Source organism: Scyliorhinus torazame, chromosome 17, assembly GCF_047496885.1.
Source record: "Scyliorhinus torazame isolate Kashiwa2021f chromosome 17, sScyTor2.1, whole genome shotgun sequence".
Taxonomy (NCBI): Eukaryota; Metazoa; Chordata; class Chondrichthyes; order Carcharhiniformes; family Scyliorhinidae; genus Scyliorhinus; species Scyliorhinus torazame.
The window spans coordinates 158,661,212-158,679,486 of record NC_092723.1 but is presented as its reverse complement, the minus strand read 5'-3'; the positions used below and the strand labels follow the sequence as shown (position 1 = coordinate 158,679,486).

At 52.4% G+C, this 18,275-nt stretch overlaps 1 protein-coding gene across 5 annotated transcripts in view; it reads right to left on the bottom strand.

The window, feature by feature from the left end:
• Positions 1 to 18,275, bottom strand: part of glis2b (GLIS family zinc finger 2b) — a 265,569-nt gene that overhangs the window by 39,740 nt on the left and 207,554 nt on the right. Inside the window, exon 1 of one of the 5 annotated variants that reach the window (XM_072481434.1) lies at positions 15,608 to 15,790. The exons of the other annotated variants lie outside the window; for them this stretch is intronic. The gene's annotated coding sequence lies outside the window, so the exon portion shown is untranslated. Of the gene's footprint in view, positions 1 to 15,607; positions 15,791 to 18,275 lie in introns of those variants that run through there. 5 annotated transcript variants of the gene reach the window in all.

Below are 18,275 nucleotides of genomic sequence, written 5' to 3'. Positions count from 1 at the left end.
AATAGTTAGCTAGGGCGGCATGTGGCACAGTGGATAGCACTGGGACTGCAGCGCTGAGGACCCGGGTTCGAATCCCGGCCCTGGGTCACTGTCCGTGTGGAGTTTGCACATTCTCCCCATGTCTGCGTGGGTTTCACCCCCACAACCCGAAGATGTGCAGGTTAGGTGGATTGGCCACGCTAAATTGTCCCTTAATTGGAAAATAAATAATAATTGGGTACTCTAAATTTAAGAAAAGAGGAGTAGTTAGCAGACTCCATGATAATCATGTATCAGATTGCTATCTTACCATACGAGACTCAAACAAGTCGCAGTGTTTGGTGGATTCCTTCGTAAAGTACAAAGGACCAAACACAACATGGTACCACGAGTGCTGAATATTTAAAGATAGCGACGGCAGTGACAATGGTAGGCATTCAGCTTGAAGACCAGTCTGATGAACTCCAACCTGAGGCGACCCAATGCATAAGAAAATGCTGAAGCTCGTGATGGACGGACTGAGGGTCCCCCACCAGCTTTGGATGTCCGGTAATGGAGATGAGGACTGGCGGTTGTTTAAACAGCAGTTCAGACTTCCTGTTGCAGCCGTGGGCCTGCAGGCCCAGCCTGATGAAAGGCGAATCGTGTTGCTGCTAACAGTGGCAGGTCCACAAACTGGTTTGTGTTTGATAATGGGGAGGATCACAAGAAATTTGATGAAGTGATGAAGCACTTCGATAAGACTGTGCTACCCAAGAAGAATGAAACGTTTGAGTGCTATCTGTTCCGTATGCATATCCAGAGACCTGGCGAATAATTTGACAGCTTTGTCATGGACTTGAGGCTGAAGGCCCAGTCATGCAACTTCAGTGACCTGAAATCTTCGCTAATCCGCGACCAAATTATCTTTGGTTGACTTGAGGATAAGCTGTGGGTGATATTATTGCGGGAGGAAGATTTGGTGCTGGAAAAGGCCGTGATGATTTGCCAGGTGAGTGAGATAGCTGCACAAAGAATAGGCGCGCTCTGCTCAAAAAACTTTGGCATCAACATGGAAGATGAAGCCAGCGCCATTAGTGCTGTGACACACGTCCTGAAGAAACGTGGTCTCAGTGCCAAATATATTGCACTCGAAATGCCCCACGGCAATGTCCGGCCTGTGGAAAAGTTTATTCCAGGTGCGGCGGTGTTGGGCACTTTGCAAAACAATGTTTTGCGCGTTCCACCATGACCATGCACGAGCGGTGCTTGCAGTAGATGAGATTGTGGTAGTATGTATTAGGGGTCATGTGGGACTGTGAAGCCGTGATGCTATTGGCTGACAGATCCCGGGTCCTGGTTGGCTGTTGACTCCTGGCTCCGCCCTGAAGGCGGAGTATAAGAACCCGAGGTTCTCCCCGCCGCTCCATTCTGTTGCTGAACTGCTGGGGACAAGTCTCGCTTAATAAAGCCTCATCGACTTCATCTCTACTCGTCTCTCTCGTAAGTCATTGTGCGCTACAATTTATTAAGCGAGCTTAAAGGACTATGGAGCTCCGGATCGCCCCGGAATGCCTGCGGATCAGCCCCCACGCAGCGAACACGGCAGCAGTTTTTAAACACTGGCAAGCTTGTTTTGAAGGCTACCTCCGAACGGCCCCCGGCCGGATCACAGAAGACCAGAAAATGCAGGTCCTGCATTCGAGGGTAAGCCCGGAAATTTACCCTCTCAAAGAAGACGAAGAGGATTTCCCGATGGCGCTCGCAGCACTGAAGAGCATCTACGTTCGCCCCGTGAACCAGGTCTACGCACGCTACCAACTCGCAACGAGACGGCAAAGTCCCGGAGAATCGTTAGAGGAATTCTACGCCGTGCTGCTAATTTTGGGATGGGGCTGCAGCTGCCCGCCAGTGAACGCGATTGAACACACGGACATGCTAATTCGCGATGCGTTTGTGGCAGGTATGAACTCTCCCCAAATCCGCCAAAGACTTTTAGAAAAAGAGTCGCTAGGACTCTCAGAGCCACGGGCCATTGCAGCTTCCCTAGATGTGGCCGCGCAAAACGCCCGCGCCTACGGCCCCGACCGCGCGGCAGCCCCTTGGGCTCCGTGGACCCCCGTCGCGACAAACCCCCCCCCTCACAGGCTTGCGCGGTTAAAGCGCCAGATCATCCCGGGGGGGCCCGCTGCTATTTCTGCGGGCAAGCGAAACACCCCCGGCAGCGCTGCCCGGCCCACGCAGCTATTTGCAAATGCTGCGGCAAGAAGGGCCATTACGCGGCTGTGTGCCGGTCCCGGGGGGTCGCCGCAATCCCCGGAGAAGAACGAGCCCAGCGCATCCCAAACGCTCCCCAACCCCCCCCCCCCCAGCGCCCCATGTGTGACCCGCGGGCGCCACCATTTGGGGTCCCGGCCACCACGAGGGGAGGATGGGCGCCGCCATCTTGTGACTCCCCAGCCACGTGCGATTCATGGGGGTGGCCATTTTGTCCACCCCCGACCACGTGCGATCCATGGGGGCGGCCATTTTGTCCACCCCCGGCCGCGTGCGATTCATGGACGCCGCCATCTTGGATGACAACAAAGGACCCCAGCATCGACGGCTCCACGGGGTCAGAAGAAGACGCCGAGACACTATGACCATGACTGGCTTCGGTGACGCTGGATCAATCACGGCCCCGGACGCTCCAGACGACGACAACAACGGTGCTGATCAACGGACACGAGGCATCATGCCTGATCGACTCCGGGAGCACCGAAAGTTTCATTCACCCCGACACGGTAAGACGCTGTTTTCTGACCATCCATCCAAGTACGCAAAAGATTTCCCTAGCTGCAGGATCCCACTCCGTAGAGATCAAAGGGTTCTGCATCGCGAACCTAACGGTGCAAGGGAGGGAGTTTAAAAACTACAGGCTCTACGTCCTTCCCCAACTCTGCGCGCCCACATTACTGGGATTAGATTTCCAGTGTAACCTGCAGAGCCTAACATTTCAATTCGGCGGCCCAATACCCCCACTCACTATCTGCGGCCTCGCAACTCTCAAGGTTGAACCGCCGTCCTTGTTTGCAAACCTCACCCCGGATTGCAAGCCCGTCGCCACTAGGAGCAGACGGTACAGCGCCCAGGACCGGATATTTATTCGGTCTGAAGTCCAGCGGTTGCTGAAGGAAGGCATAATCCAGGCCAGCAATAGTCCCTGGAGAGCCCAGGTGGTAGTAGTAAAGACCGGGGAAAAGCAAAGGATGGTCATAGACTATAGCCAGACCATCAACAGGTACACACAGCTAGATGCGTAACCTCTCCCCCGCATATCCGACATGGTAAATCGGATTGCCCAGTATAAGGTTTTCTCCACCGTGGACCTCAAGTCCGCCTACCACCAGCTCCCCATCCGCCCAAGTGACCGCAAGTACACCGCCTTCGAGGCAGACGGGCATCTATACCACTTCCTAAGGGTCCCATTTGGTGTCACGAACGGGGTCTCGGTCTTCCAACGGGAGATGGACCGAATGGTTGACCAGCACGGTTTGCAGGCCACGTTCCCGTATCTCGACAACGTAACCATCTGCGGCCACGATCAGCAGGACCACGATGCCAACCTCCAAAAATTCCTCCAGACCGCGAACGCCTTGAACCTCACATACAACGAGGAAAAGTGCGTTTTTAGCACAAACCGGCTGGCTATCCTGGGATACGTAGTGCGCAATGGGATAATAGGCCCCGACCCCGAATGCATGCGCCCCCTCATGGAATTTCCCCTCCCCCACTGCTCCAAAGCCCTGAAACGTTGCTTGGGGTTCTTTTCATATTCCGCCCAGTGGGTTCCCCAGTATGCAGACAAGGCCCGCCCGCTAATACAGACCACTACCTTCCCCCTGTCGACAGAGGCTCGCCAGGCCTTCAGCCGCATCAAAGCGGATATCGCAAAGGCCACGGTGCGCGCCATCGACGAGTCCCTCCCCTTCCAGGTCGAGAGCGACGCCTCCGACGTAGCTCTGGCGGCCACCCTTAACCAAGCGGGCAGACCCGTGGCCTTTTTCTCCCGAACCCTCCACGCCTCAGAAATCTGCCACCCCTCAGTGGAAAAGGAAGCCCAAGCCATAGTGGAAGCTGTGCGACATTGGAGGCATTACCTGGCCGGCAGGAGATTCACTCTCCTCACCTACCAACGGTCGGTAGCCTTCATGTTCGATAATGCACAGCGGGGCAAAATTAAAAATGACAAGATCTTAAGGTGGAGGATCGAGCTCTCCACCTTCAACTACGAGATCTTGTACCGTCCCGGAAAGCTGAACGAGCCGTCCGATGCCCTATCCCGCGGCACATGTGCCAACGCACAAATAGACCATCTCCAAGCCCTCCACGAGGACCTCTGCCATCCGGGGGTCACTCGGTTCTACCATTTTATAAAGTCCCGCAACCTCCCCTACTCTGTGGAGGAGGTCCGTACAGTCACCAGGAACTGCCACATATGCGCGGAGTGCAAACCGCACTTTTTCAGGCCGGATAGAGAGCACCCGATCAAGTCTTCCCGCCCCTTTGAACGCCTCAGTCTGGATTTCAAAGGGCCCCTCCCCTCCACCGACCGCAACACATACTTCCTGAACGTGGTGGACGAGTACTCCCGTTTCCCCTTCGCCATCCCCTGCCCCGACATGACAGCGACCACAGTCATTAAAGCCCTTGGCACCATATTGACACTGTTCGGTTGCCCCGCATATATCCATAGCGACAGGGGGTCCTCCTTCATGAGTGACGAGCTGTGCCAGTTCCTGCTCAGCAAGGGCATAGCCTCAAGCAGGAGGACCAGCTACAACCCCTGGGGGAACGGGCAAGTAGAGAGGGAGAACGGCACGGTCTGGAAGACCGTCCTGCTGGCCCTACGGTCCAGGGATCTCCCAGTTTCCCGGTGACAGGAGGTCCTCCCGGACGCTCTCCACTCTATCCGGTCGCTGCTGTGTACCACCACTAACCAAACGCCTCATGAGCGCCTCCTTGTCTTCCCCAGGAAGTCCTCCTCCGGAACGTCGCTGCCGACCTGGCTGGCGGCCCCAGGACCCATCTTGCTCCGGAAACATGTGCGGGCGCACAAGTCGGACCCGTTGGTCGAGAGGGTTCACCTCCTCCACGCGAACCCGCAGTACGCCTACGTGGCGTACCCCGACGGCCGACAGGACACGGTCTCCCTGCGAGACCTGGCGCCCGCCGGCAACACACACACCCCCCCCCGACACCGATCATCCCCTCCCTGCCACCGGCGCACCCCGCGACTGCCCCCTTCCCGGGAGGGTCAGTCCTCCTCCCGTGTCCGCCCAGGAGTGAAACAGGAACAAACACCGAAACGCTCCCGGAGACGACAACGCCGGAACAAGCACCTGCACCACCACCGGGGCTGAGGCGATCGACGAGGAAAACCAGACTGCCCGCTCGACTCGTGGCATCGGCGTGACACCAAGAATGTTGTTGGACTGTAACAAAAAATTTTTCTCTTACTAATATTGTAAATAGTTTCACAAACCTTGTACATAGCCCAGTGTAGGGCTAAAACTGTAATGACATGCCCAAAATTTTCCTCCCAGGTCCAGCCTTGTAAACCCCTACCACCATGCGAACCACCAGCCCGCCGGGTTCATTTTTTAACAAGGGGTGAATGTGGTAGTATGTATTAGGGGTCATGTGGGGCTGTGAAGCCGTGATGCTATTGGCTGACAGATCCCGGGTCCTGGTTGGCTGTTGAATCCTGGCTCCACCCTGAAGGCGGAGTATAAGAACCCGAGCTTCTCCCCGCCGCTCCATTCTGTTGCTGAACTGCTGGGGACAAGTCTCGCTTAATAAAGCCTCATCGACTTCATCTCTACTCGTCTCTCTCGTAAGTCATTGTGCGCTACAGAGATAAACACGGAAGAACAGATTTTCATCGATCTCATTGCGGCGAGAAACCAGACGACTCTCAGAAACAAAGGTGAAAGCAAAATCGTAACAAAGAATGAAGATATTAAGAACGCTCTGAAAACCTTTACGTCCATACTGAAATCGAAAGTAATGCTCAATGATGCTTTCATTCGTTGTGACTTTGACCCTAAAGCGACAGCCAATCTTGTGAGTCAACATGCTTTGCAAAAGTTAAACGTGCAGTGGGGCCTTGCTGATCAGCCAGGGCTGATGATAGACTTCGGAACAAGAACTCTGGAGACCTTTGATGTTTGCGAACTAGTGGCGGGCATGAGGCACACAATACTCTTTCACGTTGTAGACATGGATGTGGACTCACTACTTGGGATGGTGGGGGGACCTTTTGGAGATTTTGACCCTGGAAAAAGTGAAATTTGCTCTAAGGGGCGTGAGTCTTGTGTTGTACAATTGTTGGGTTTGTTTATTTTGCAGTTTGGGAAGTTGGTTATCGTTGACTGCTGGATTTCTGAGGGAGGGGGAGGTGGGTTAGGGGGCTTGTGGAGTTGTTGCAAATTGTAAAAATGTTGAAAACTTGTGCAATAAAAATACTTTTAAAAAAGGAAAGATTGAACAGGCTGCAACAACTCCTTTCTCTGAAAAAGAGAAGACACCTAATCGAGGTGTTTAAAATTATAAAAGGGTAGGCGAAGAGAAGATGGTTTTACTTGCAGGGGAGATCAGAACGAAAGGCCATAAATGTAAGACAGTCACTAAAAATCTAGTAATGAATTCAGGAGAAACCTCGTCACCCTGAGAGTGGTGAGAATGTGGAACTCACCACCACTAAGGCAAATAGTGTAGAATAGATGCGTTTAAGGGGACTCTAGATGAGCATGAGGGAGAAAGGAATAAAATATTGAGTTAGATGGGGGGGGGGGGGATGTTGGGAAGACTGAGGCGCGTGGGGTAACGTCTAGTTAATTGTTATTGTATATTCTCTTTCTGCACTATGTTAATGTTCACTCTATTTTGTTGTGTTAGTATTATTACTATTGTTTATTATGAAAAATTTTGCAAAACTTTAATAAAAATATATATATTTTTAAATAAATAAATAAATAAATATAGAGTTAGATTAAGGGTGGGCAGAGGCTTGAGAAAAGTTTAAACCTTGGCATGGACCAGTTGGATTGAATGGTTTGGCTTCTGTGCTGTAGATAATGTAATATTTGTCTGTACACAAATTGACAGCCAGGTCTTCTATGCAACAATGGTGATTATGCATCAACGGTAATTCATTGACTGAAAGGCACCGAGGGACACTGAATATCCTTTGGACTGGAATCATCAATCTTGAGTAAGCTTGGTATAGTAACTGCTCGGCCCAAGACTGTAAGAAACTGCAGAGAGTCGTGATCACAGCCCAGTCCATCACGTGAACCCACCTCTATCTATTGAATCTGTCTACACCTCCCATTTGGAAAGTGGGCAGTATAATTAAAGACCCCTCCCACCCAGGTTATTCTCTCTTCCAACCTCTTCCATCGGGCAGAAGATACAAATTTTGAGAACACGCACCAATAGATTCAAAAACAGCTACTTCCCTGTTGTTACCAGACTCCTGAATGTCCTTCTTATGGACTGAACTGATCTTTGTACGCATCTTCTCTGCAGTTGTAGTACTATATACCCTGTGCTGCTTCCAATGTCTATGGGCACAATTCTCCGGCCGTGTTGTGCAACAAGGCTGGAGAAATGCCGGGAGAGGGTTGCAGTGAGCTCCTTATAGGCTCCCAGCCTCCCAGGATTCTCCAACATCCCACGCGATGTCAGCATTGGAACCCCACCCCAAATAAGCGGGGCAGATGATGATGAAGCAGGGAATGATGCTGGCGGAAGTTGGTTGCAAACCTGATCTAGAGTCAGACGCGCTACCGTTGCGCCACAAGTCCAAGTGTAGGCCGCAAACCTACTTACGACCTAACTGCGAGGGATCTCCCAGCCTCCCTCGATTCGTCGGTCTCCCCAGGGAGACTGCAGCTGGATGCCGATCAGTGCTGGTCCACACAAACATGGACCAGGCAGAACGGCACCTTGAGGGTCTCCCGGGCTACCGAAGACCCCAGGGTGGTCAGGGTACGTGCAGAGTGGCTTGCTGGCCCTCCCCCCGGAACATGGGCACCTTGGCACTGTCCAGCTGGCACCATGGCACTGCCAGCCTGGCACTGCCAAGCCAGCAGGAGCACTGTCTGGGTTCCAGGGTGGCATTGATAGGGTGCCCGAGTGCCAGGGTGGCAATGCCAAGGGCCAGGGAGGCCATGCCCATGAAATGAGGGTGGGGGGAAGGTTTGAAGGGTGGGGGGGGTGCAGGACATGTAAGTAGGGGCCTCTGGGAGATTAGGTGGGTGATAAGTGGGGATCCCAGAAGGGAGAGGGGTGCTGTAAGGTGGCCTAGGGGGCCCTGAAGAGAGGGGACCCCCAGAGACCCCATAGCGGGTGTCCTCACATGGGGGGTGTGGGGTAGTGTCCATGTGTGTGGGGGGGGTGACACTGGCCATGGGTGGGGGAACCCAGAAGTTCACTTAGAGATTGGGGCACCCTTTCAAAATGGCGGCCCGATCTCGGAGTTAAACTCCTTAGTGCTAAAAAAAATTCTGAGTGTGGCCTAAACTGCTGAGAAACTCCGCAGGGCCCCAAAAAGTGACTAAAAGTGGGGAAATCGCCAGCAGAGCCAGCGGGAAACTCCCAGAAAAACCCACCACAAATTAACTTAGAAAGCTTTGGGAGAGGATCGTGCCCTATGTTTATGTATTTACATTGTGTATTTATGGTATGTTCTATGTATTTATGTATGGAGTGATCTATCTGAACTGCACACAGAACAATACTTTTCATTGTACCTCAGTACACGTGACAATAAATCTAAAGAGAGTTGGGAGGCAAAAGCAAGATGTCTCTCTCTGAGCTTTTCCTCGGCTTTTCATTTAGGGATGTAAGAACAGGAATAGGCCATTCAGCCCATCAAATCTGGCTGATAGGCAACATTTACCACCTTAGCTCCGTATCCCTTAATATTCCTGCTCAATACAAAAATCTATCATTCTCAGTTTTGACATTTCAAATTGACCCCTAGTCTCATAAGCTTTTGGTGGGAAGGTTGGGGGAGGGGGAGAGGCAAGGCAGTAAAACTCCCAGATTCCCACTCCTCTGTGTGTGAAGAAAGGTTTCCTGACATTACCCGACTCGGACTGGCTCCAATTTCAAGCTTATGCCCCCTTACTCTGAACTCCCCCATCAGGGAAAATAGTTTCTCTTTATTTATCTGATCAACTCCATTCATAATTTAAATGAAGGGCAGCACGGTGGCGCAGTGGGTTAGCCCTGTTGCCTCACGGTGCCGAGGTCCCAGGTTCGATCCCGGCTCTGGCTCACTGTCCGTGTGGAGTTTGCACATTCTCCCCGTGTTTGCATGGGTTTCGCCCCCACAACCCAAAGATGTGCAGGGTAGGTGGATTGACCGCACTAAATAGCCCCTTAATTGGAAAAAATTAATTGGGTACTCTAAATTTATAAATAAATAATTTAAATTAGATTCAAGGGAAAACAAGCATTGTCAATGCAAACTGTCCTCAGAATTTAACTCTTTTAGCCTCAGTATTTTGCTGCTGATTTCCTGATCAAATCCCTCTTGAAAGCAGCCTGAGAGAAGGCCTCACTTTTCTCAAATCACCACACCTGGGTGAGACATGTGACATTTTTCTCCCATGTGTGGGCTGCAAGATGCTGTAATGGGAAGCAGCTGACCTTCCCGAGTCTGCGAGATTGAAGGGATTTGGAACTTTTCCCTGGCGACAACAGTAGCCTGATTTGAATCCAGCCACTACAGCGCCAGGGTCCCAGGTTCGATTCCCGGCTGGTTCACTATCCGTGCGGAGTGTGCACGTTCTCCCCGGGTCTGCGTGGGATTCCTCCGGGCGCTCCGGTTTCCTCCCACAAGTCCCGAAAGACGTGTTGGGTGAATTGGACATTCTGAATTCTCCCTCTGTTTACCCGAACAGGCACCAGGATGTGGCGACTAGGGGCTTTTCACAGTAACTTCATTGCAATGTAAGCCTACTTGTGTCAATGATGATGATGATTATTATTATTATTAACAGCCACATCCCTTGAAGATGCTGCACTTTTCACTCTACTTGATCACTCTCTCCAAGGGTAACTTGTGTGCAGTTTGTGAAAGGGACAAAGAATCACTACAGTGTAGAAGGAGACAATTCGCTCTGGGTTGCTGCAAGGCTTCACTATTGACCAATAACACTGCCCATTATATTTTTCTCTTTCTGGGATCCTGGGAGCAAACTGTTAAATCCGGTTGGAATCAGAGGCTGCAATTCTCCGGAAAGGTTTCTAAGTGTCGTAGCGAGCGAGTATTGCCGCGAGCTTCCCGGTGTTCGGCCCGGCGAGGCCGCGACGCAATACAACGTTGATTGGTCCACTTAATGAGGCCCCACAGGCTTCATGCCGCAAATTAAGGCTTGCCACCCGATTTGCTGGGATCACACTCACCAGTCCCCCGCTAATAAGGTCCAGCAGCATTTAAATAACTTTTGCACAGCCAACCCCACTCAGCTTGTAGCCAGGGCGCCAAGTCGACCGGCCCATGATTTGGAGATGCGGACCTGGGGAGGCTCCTAGATACGGTCAAGGGATGGCCTGTTCCCCTGAGGGAGGGATGTCCTGTTCCCCTGAGGGAGGGATGTCCTGTTCCCCTGAGGGAGGGATGTCCTGTTCCCCTGAGGGAGGGATGTCCTGTTCCCCTGAGGGAGGGATGTCCTGTTCCCCTGAGGGAGGGATGTCCTGTTCCCCTGAGGGAGGGATGTCCTGTTCCCCTGAGGGAGGGATGTCCTGTTCCCCTGAGGGAGGGATGTCCTGTTCCCCTGAGGGAGGGATGTCCTGTTCCCCTGAGGGAGGGATTTCTTGTTCCCCTGAGGGAGGGATGTCCTGTTCCCCTGAGGGAGGGATGTCCTGTTCCCCTGAGGGAGGGATTTCTTGTTCCCCTGAGGGAGGGATGTCCTGTTCCCCTGAGGGAGGGATGTCCTGTTCCCCTGAGGGAGGGATGGCCTGTTCCCCTGAGGGAGGGATGTCCTGTTCCCCTGAGGGAGGGATTTCTTGTTCCCCTGAGGGAGGGATTTCTTGTTCCCCTGAGGGAGGGATGTCCTGTTCCCCTGAGGGAGGGATGTCCTGTTCCCCTGAGGGAGGGATTTCTTGTTCCCCTGAGGGAGGGATGTCCTGTTCCCCTGAGGGAGGGATGTCCTGTTCCCCTGAGGGAGGGATGGCCTGTTCCCCTGAGGGAGGGATGTCCTGTTCCCCTGAGGGAGGGATGTCCTGTTCCCCTGAGGGTCCCGGAGAGTGGGCCACAGGGCAGCCAGTGCTGCCTGGGACGAAATGGCAGTGGGTGTCAGCTCGGGCAAGGTGACTAGGAGGACTGGCCTCCAGTTCCGCAAGAAGGTCAACAACCTACACCGGGCCGCACGCGTGAGTTGGCACACGCCCTCCCGAAAACCTCCCACCCCCACGCGAACAGCCTCCCCAACTCTTCTTTAGCCCCCCCCCAACCCTCCCATACCCCCCCAACCCTCCCTTAATCCCCACCACCCTTCCATCACATCCCCCCCTCCACCATGGTGAACTACACGTGCAACTAACGATACCCTCTTTGTGTCTCCGCAGGAGAAGCTGCCCCACAATCGCCGGGCGAGGGCCCAGCCAGTGCTGCCTGGGATAGAATGGCAGTGGGCGTCAGCTGGGGCAGGGTGACCAGGAGGACTGGGCTCCAGTGCCACAAAATGGTCAACAACCTACACCGGGCCGCATGCATGAGTTGGCACCCCCCCCCCCCCCCCCCCCCCCAAAAAAAAACCTCACCAGCTTCAAGGAGCGGGTCCTGGAGGTGACGGGGACGGCCGAGGGCAGGGCGATCACCAACGTGGAGGTCAACGCATGTCGCAGAGGTGAGGATCCACCAGCCCCACCCGGAGGATTTGTCAAACGTGAGTTGTCAATGCTGTACGGACTGACCCATCCCTCCCACTATCCTTGTGTTCATTCTCCTGCAGGACCTCCAGCCGACGGCGCCGACCCAACCAGGGTTGTCCCCCATCCTGCCTCCCAGGAGAACACCTCGGAGAGCTCCACGGATGCCACAATTGATGCGTCACAGCCGTCATCCCCACCCTCCACCAGCGCAGATACACACACCTACCGGTGGGCAACATTAGCGATCAGGGTCCTGGGGCACATTCTGGTGTGCACCTCAGTTGCTGATACACATCAGGTGGAGGGCGTGGCACCCAGGTGAGACAGTATTCGGAGGTCTGCTGGATCCCAGGACCCAGCTGGGTCCCAGTCAGATGCTGAGCCTCTGGAATAGGGTTACCCCGAGCTGATGCAGACTTTAGGGTTCAGCTGGGACATTCAGAGGTAGATGACAGCGACATCCAGCAGGTCCACAACCGATTGGAGGAGTCTCAGAGGCTACGGGTACAGGAGGTGTCCCTGGCAATGCATGGCACCGAGACCAACGCTGCTAGGGTAGCGGCCGCAATGGAGCACACGGCATTGGCATTAGTGAAGGTGTCCAAGACATGGCATAGTCGGTGACGGCCATGGCTGAGAGCTTCGGTAGACTGTCCTGACTCGCTGGGAGATGTGACTAAGTACCACACGGATCTTGAGGAGGCGGACTCAGATGGGAATGGCTGAGGCACTGCTGGGTTTGTCCCAGTCACTGAGGAGCATCACTGAGAGTGTCGACACCACGGTGCAGACATTGGGGAGACGCCGGGGCTGACAGGGCCAGATGGCGCAGGGGCAGTCGGGGCTCAATCCAGCTGCCCCTCGAATCCGAGGTGAACCCCAGGACCCTATGGCCGTTGAGCCGGAGGAGGGGACACTGGGTGACAACCCGTAACGCTCCTATGGACTGGCGATGGTAGCCACCAGCCACCAGCTCCCCAAGTTCCACTCCTCTGGCGAAGCCGCGTCTCACAGTCAGCACCCAGGACAGGGTTGTGCATGTGTCCCCGAGTACGCCGGGGCCCTACAGCCCCAGAGCCCCCACAGGACCACCACCTGGGCATTGAAGGCCACGGGACCTGGGAGGCAGCTGGCTGCCTCCACCTCTGATGTGCATCCTGGGGCTATACCTAGACTTGGGAGGAGAGGAAAGAAGGCGAAGCACTTCGAGGATCACTGAGAGGGCATTTGGGGGCGGGGGGTTGGTAGGGGGTAAGAATTGTGTGGGGGGGGGAGGCACCATCGGGATAATGGGGCAGTGGTGAGCACTTGTACAAGACACATTATAATACTCTCACCACAACCAGCATAACACCTCTGGCTCTTTGTTCCACAATGCGGGCCGACCACTAATCCCATTCCCCACCCCCCAGGCGTGGGATCCTGGCAGCCCCCCCCCGGGCCACCCAACACGCCCTGCCCAATCACACCTGGCCGCGGAGGGGCGGGGTTGGGGGGGGGGGCGGGGTGCCTGCTCATTGCACCACACACCCTGCACCTCAGGCACCTGAACAGAATATCATCATACCCTCGCCGCGGACATGCGGGGCCCATCCCCTGGGTGGTTCAGAGGTTGGCTGCTGCGTGTGTGGTGCTGCCTCCCAAAGTGTTCAAGCACAGTGTCCAGGCATCAAGGTGTGATTGGAATGTTAACCACCAAGCCTCACATGCTACATTGCACACCCACCCACGGGGGTCTACTTGGGTTGTGGGAAGTGCTACACACCACTCCGACACAGGGGCAGCAAGCCAGTGCCCCCGGCCCTCCTCTGGTCCCCGCAGGCCTGCGTTTCCACTTGCTGGGGAGGCCACTGGATCACAGGAGCCCGTTGGATATGGGGGTGGTCCCTGTTAATTGTATGGAAATAGGCTTTAGGGCTTAAGTGGTAATTATTGGTTTCTTGCCGCACTACGCAGGGTCCCGATTTCATCTATGAGAGTGGGCCAGTTACATCGCAAAAGGTTTGGCGCTCGGCGTGGTTCTCATTTTTGGCTTCTCCCGGCCTCATCGTGCTCTTGTCCGAGTGAAACAAGGCCACAGATTCGCGTCCAGGGAATCATATTGCATAGAAGGAGGTAATTTTGTCCATCAAACCTGTACTGTCCCACTGGAACAGGAATCCAATTATTTCCACTCTCATCTTCTTTCCCCATAACTTTGCAAAACTTTCTCCTTCAAGTATTTACCTAATCCTTTGTTTAAAATTATTATCTGTTTCCATTACTCTTTCAGGCAGCAAATCCCAGCCCAAAACAACTCACTGCCTATAAAAAGCATCCGTTTCTCCTCCTGGCTTTTATTTTTAATGCGATCTCTGGATGCCAACCCTTCTGCCCGCAGTTTCTGCTTATTTATTGGATCAAATCCTTCATAATTTTGACCACCTCTATTAAATCTCCCCTTCACCTTCTCTGCTCTAAGGAGAATAATCTTGGCTTCTCCTGTCTCTCTATATAATTCTGGTTGGTAAATTTGAATCTGGAGATTCCAGGTTTAACACCAGAAACAACAGGAGCTGGCTCATAGATGGAATCCAAATTAAAAGACTGATCAGAAAGTAGATATGAAAATAACTCTGAGATGGCTAGGTGCTACAGTAGGTTAGAAACTGGTTGCTCTCCTCTGGGACCTGGCTCGACACCAGCTCAGATGTTAAAGATGGACGTGCCTGTGAATTGAATTGGAAGGTTGTTCCAGTTTGTCAACCATACCAGTTGGGAGCTCTCCTGGCCAATATTTCTCCCGCAACCAACATCACAAAAATAGATTTGCCCAGATCTTCCTGAAAGATCCCGTTGAAAGTCCCAATGAAAGGAGTCTGTGGGAATTGTCTAGAAAGTTTCAACTTCCGATAGGTAATTCCCCCGCATCCAGAACCCTCCAAAAAAGGCCCCCACTCTCGAGTTAAGGTTGGAGACTTCAAAAGATTACGACTTAATTACCAGTAAATTAGACCGGAAAAAAACCTTGTCTGGGTAACTAAACAACTGAGCCCCTCCCAACTCCCCACTGTCACCTCCAAGCTCTTCCCTTACCTTCCAACATCCCATTGACCCTTGAACTCTCTTCACCCTTCCGACCTTCCAACTCCGCCCACTGACTCGACAACACCTCAACCCTCCAGCTCCCCTCCCCACCAGCCCTCCAACTCTCCGCACTGATCCTCCTATTCTATCCTGACCCTCCGTCTCCCCCTGACCCTCGAACTACCTCCACCAACACGACCTCACCACCTGCTATCCTACTCAGCTGGTGTCATGATATTCAGGTAAACATCACAGCACATACATACATACACACTGATGGACAGATCAACGGACCAATCAACACACACAACACGACAGCCAATCACAGGCAAGAGCATACACAGTACAAAACAGGGAACACGACACTTCCTGGGGACTCGAGCAGGAGACGGCTCAGGGTACAGAGCTCATTACAAGCCACTCAGACATCCACCATGTGCTGAGTGCCACTACACGATAGAATTAGGAATAGGTCCACAGAATCAAGGGTCATGATCGAACCTCAGTAAACAGTTTACCACTGTAAATAGATGTTTGAAATAAAACTGCGCTGTACCATTCACAACCGTGTTGGTTCGTCTGTGTAGCAGAGTACCCAACACTTCAGCTGGCACCCTACCCATTATGCCACCCTTCCACCCTACCCACTTACCTCACACACTCATTGTTTTTCTGAAGAGGCCCAGTTCGGAATTCCAGGTGAGAAATGCAGAGCTCCGGAGGGGAGCGCCAATCCAACAGTGACTGCCAAACCTTGGAATATTTGGCCCATTATCTGGTCACTGTCATACTGCTGTTTGTGGGAGCTTGCTGTGCAGAAATTGGCGACTGTGTTTCCAACGTTACAACTACAATGTGGCTACCCTTTGAAGAGAACTGAATTAGCTGCGAATCGCTCTGGGAAGTTCTGAGGTTGTAAAAGACACTATAGAAATACGTCTCTTTTTTTCAAAGAAATCCAGCATTCAAAGGGTTAAGCTACCCAGCAATAAATTATTGTGTGCGTACAGATCACCTTTGCCCCAGGAAACCAGAGTGAGTCCTTCTAGCCCAAGTCTGTGTGCTGGTCCTAAGCAGACGCTGGGGGCTGTGCTCTCTGTGAGCACTGGAATGCTAGTGCCTGTGGGGGAGCGCCACATTCCCCACCACCACAACCCCCACTGTGTTCATCAGCTCTGAATTCCTACAGGGAATAGATTTGATTCAATCCGTGCCAATTTCAGCAAAGGCCTAACCAGCATCCCCTCCCTCTCCTACCTCTCCCGTGGCCTGTAATGGCTTGAAGCTTCACTGAAACATTGCACCCTTTTTAGTGCTTCAACTCCAATGATTCAACTTTGGAGTAAGTGTATTAACTGGTTTCTGTTTCCAAACAAATGCGTCTTGGTAAGGTACCGACACAGCTGGAGTCTGTAACTCCCCACACCAGGAGGAATCCTGTCTACATTGAACATGGGAAGAAGCCAAGAATGAGGCACTTGCACAGTCAGTAGGGGCCTCAAAATACATCCGCACTCTCCCACTTTAATTCATCGGATTCCCAAGACCTGCATGTTTATTTAAATAGACACAGCAAATGAGTTTGAGCAGCAGTGACCCAGTGCCTGATTTGTATCTGCACTAAAATGTCTTTATTCTTACACAGAGCAGGCGCAAAAATTGGAAAACGTATTTTGCCACCTAATCAGGGCTGTATAAATGGAACTTTTCTCTGTAAAGACATTAAACCTAGGCCTCGTCTACCCTCTTAGCTGGACAGAAAAGAGCCCTCGCAACTATTGGACGATCAGCAGCAGAGTTCACTTCTGTATTCTGGTTAATATTTATTCCTTAAAGTTCTCCATTAAAACAGATTATCTGGTCATTATCTTATTGCTGTTTGTGGAGTATAGCTTTTCACATATTGGCTCCAGTGTTTTTCTTGCAATGGGTCCAATCATACTTTCCTGCTCCGTCCCCATACCCTGCAATATTCCTCCTTTGAATTCCACAGAAGAGTTCTGTTTCCACATCTTTTTTGTCATTAGGGGCTATGCAATGCCATGCTACACCCTATGCTCTCCCCCCAGGGTGTAGTTGAATACACCGGGTTTTTTGACCATTTCCCCATTAGGAATTTCAGCAGACTGGCACAGACTCTTTACACATCTCTCCCTTCATTAACCTGTATGGGCGGCATGGCGCACAGTAGTTAGCACTGCTGCCTCGCAGCACCAGGGCTGGTTTAGCACACTGGGCTAAATCGCTGGCTTTTAAAGCAGACCAAGGCAGGCCAGCAGCACGGTTCGATTCCCGTACCAGCCTCCCCGAACAGGCGCCGGAATGTGGCGACTAGGGGCTTTTCACAGTAGCTTCATTTGAAGCCTACTTGTGACAATAAGCGATTTTCATTTCATTTTCAGGGACCCGGGAGCGGTTTCCTCCCACAATCCAAAGATGTGCAGGTCAGGTGGACTGGACATGCTAAATAATCCCTCAGTGTCCAAGGATGTGTAGGTTAGGTGGGTCGGTGCAGCTTCGATGGGCCAAATGGCCTCCTTCTGCACTGTAGGAATTCTATTCTATTCTAACCACATTTAGGAAAAAGTACTCCATTTGCGCAGCTCTTTGGGTGTTATACAAGTGCAAATTTGTTCCCAACTTTTTCATAACACTCCTTGGTCCAGAACAAGTGTCTTGCCTCACGGTCAAACTCAGTGTACTTCATTTTTGAACAGAGCTTCACTGACAGAAAATGCACTGGGGGCAGGGAGAACGATCTCTGATTCCACATCACACCCTCATAACAGAAACCTGACAGTCTGAGAGAGCTCGACAGTCGAGGCACCATCAGTAACGGGAGGGGGATAGGTTACTGAAGGCAGGGTGGAGGAACCTCATAAAAATCTTTGTTTTTGTTTTAAAGATAGGAAAATTCAGAAGGGATTTGAAAATTTGTTTTAAGGCAGCTGAGAAAATGCTTTATCTTGCATGTTTTGTGGCTGAGAGAAGTTGAACTCTGTTACAAAACAAACCATGCAGCTGTGAGGGATTACAAGCTCTCTAGCAACACCTCTATGAATAGGAATAGAACCTGAGGCCTGTGATGTACCAAACTCTATGAGCAATCATACAAGCTGCCAGAACTCCCCCTCCCAATAGGACTGCAGAGCATTGGAAAGCACTCCTCCTCCTCCCCACCCCAGCTCTGTCCTGGCCCTCACTAACTGGGCTCTGAATCTCCCCGTAGGGGGCCCCTCAGTCTGCTCACACACCAGCCTGACAACACAAAGTTTGAAATCAACCACTGCACTCCTCCGTTGTGACTTGCACAGAGCCAT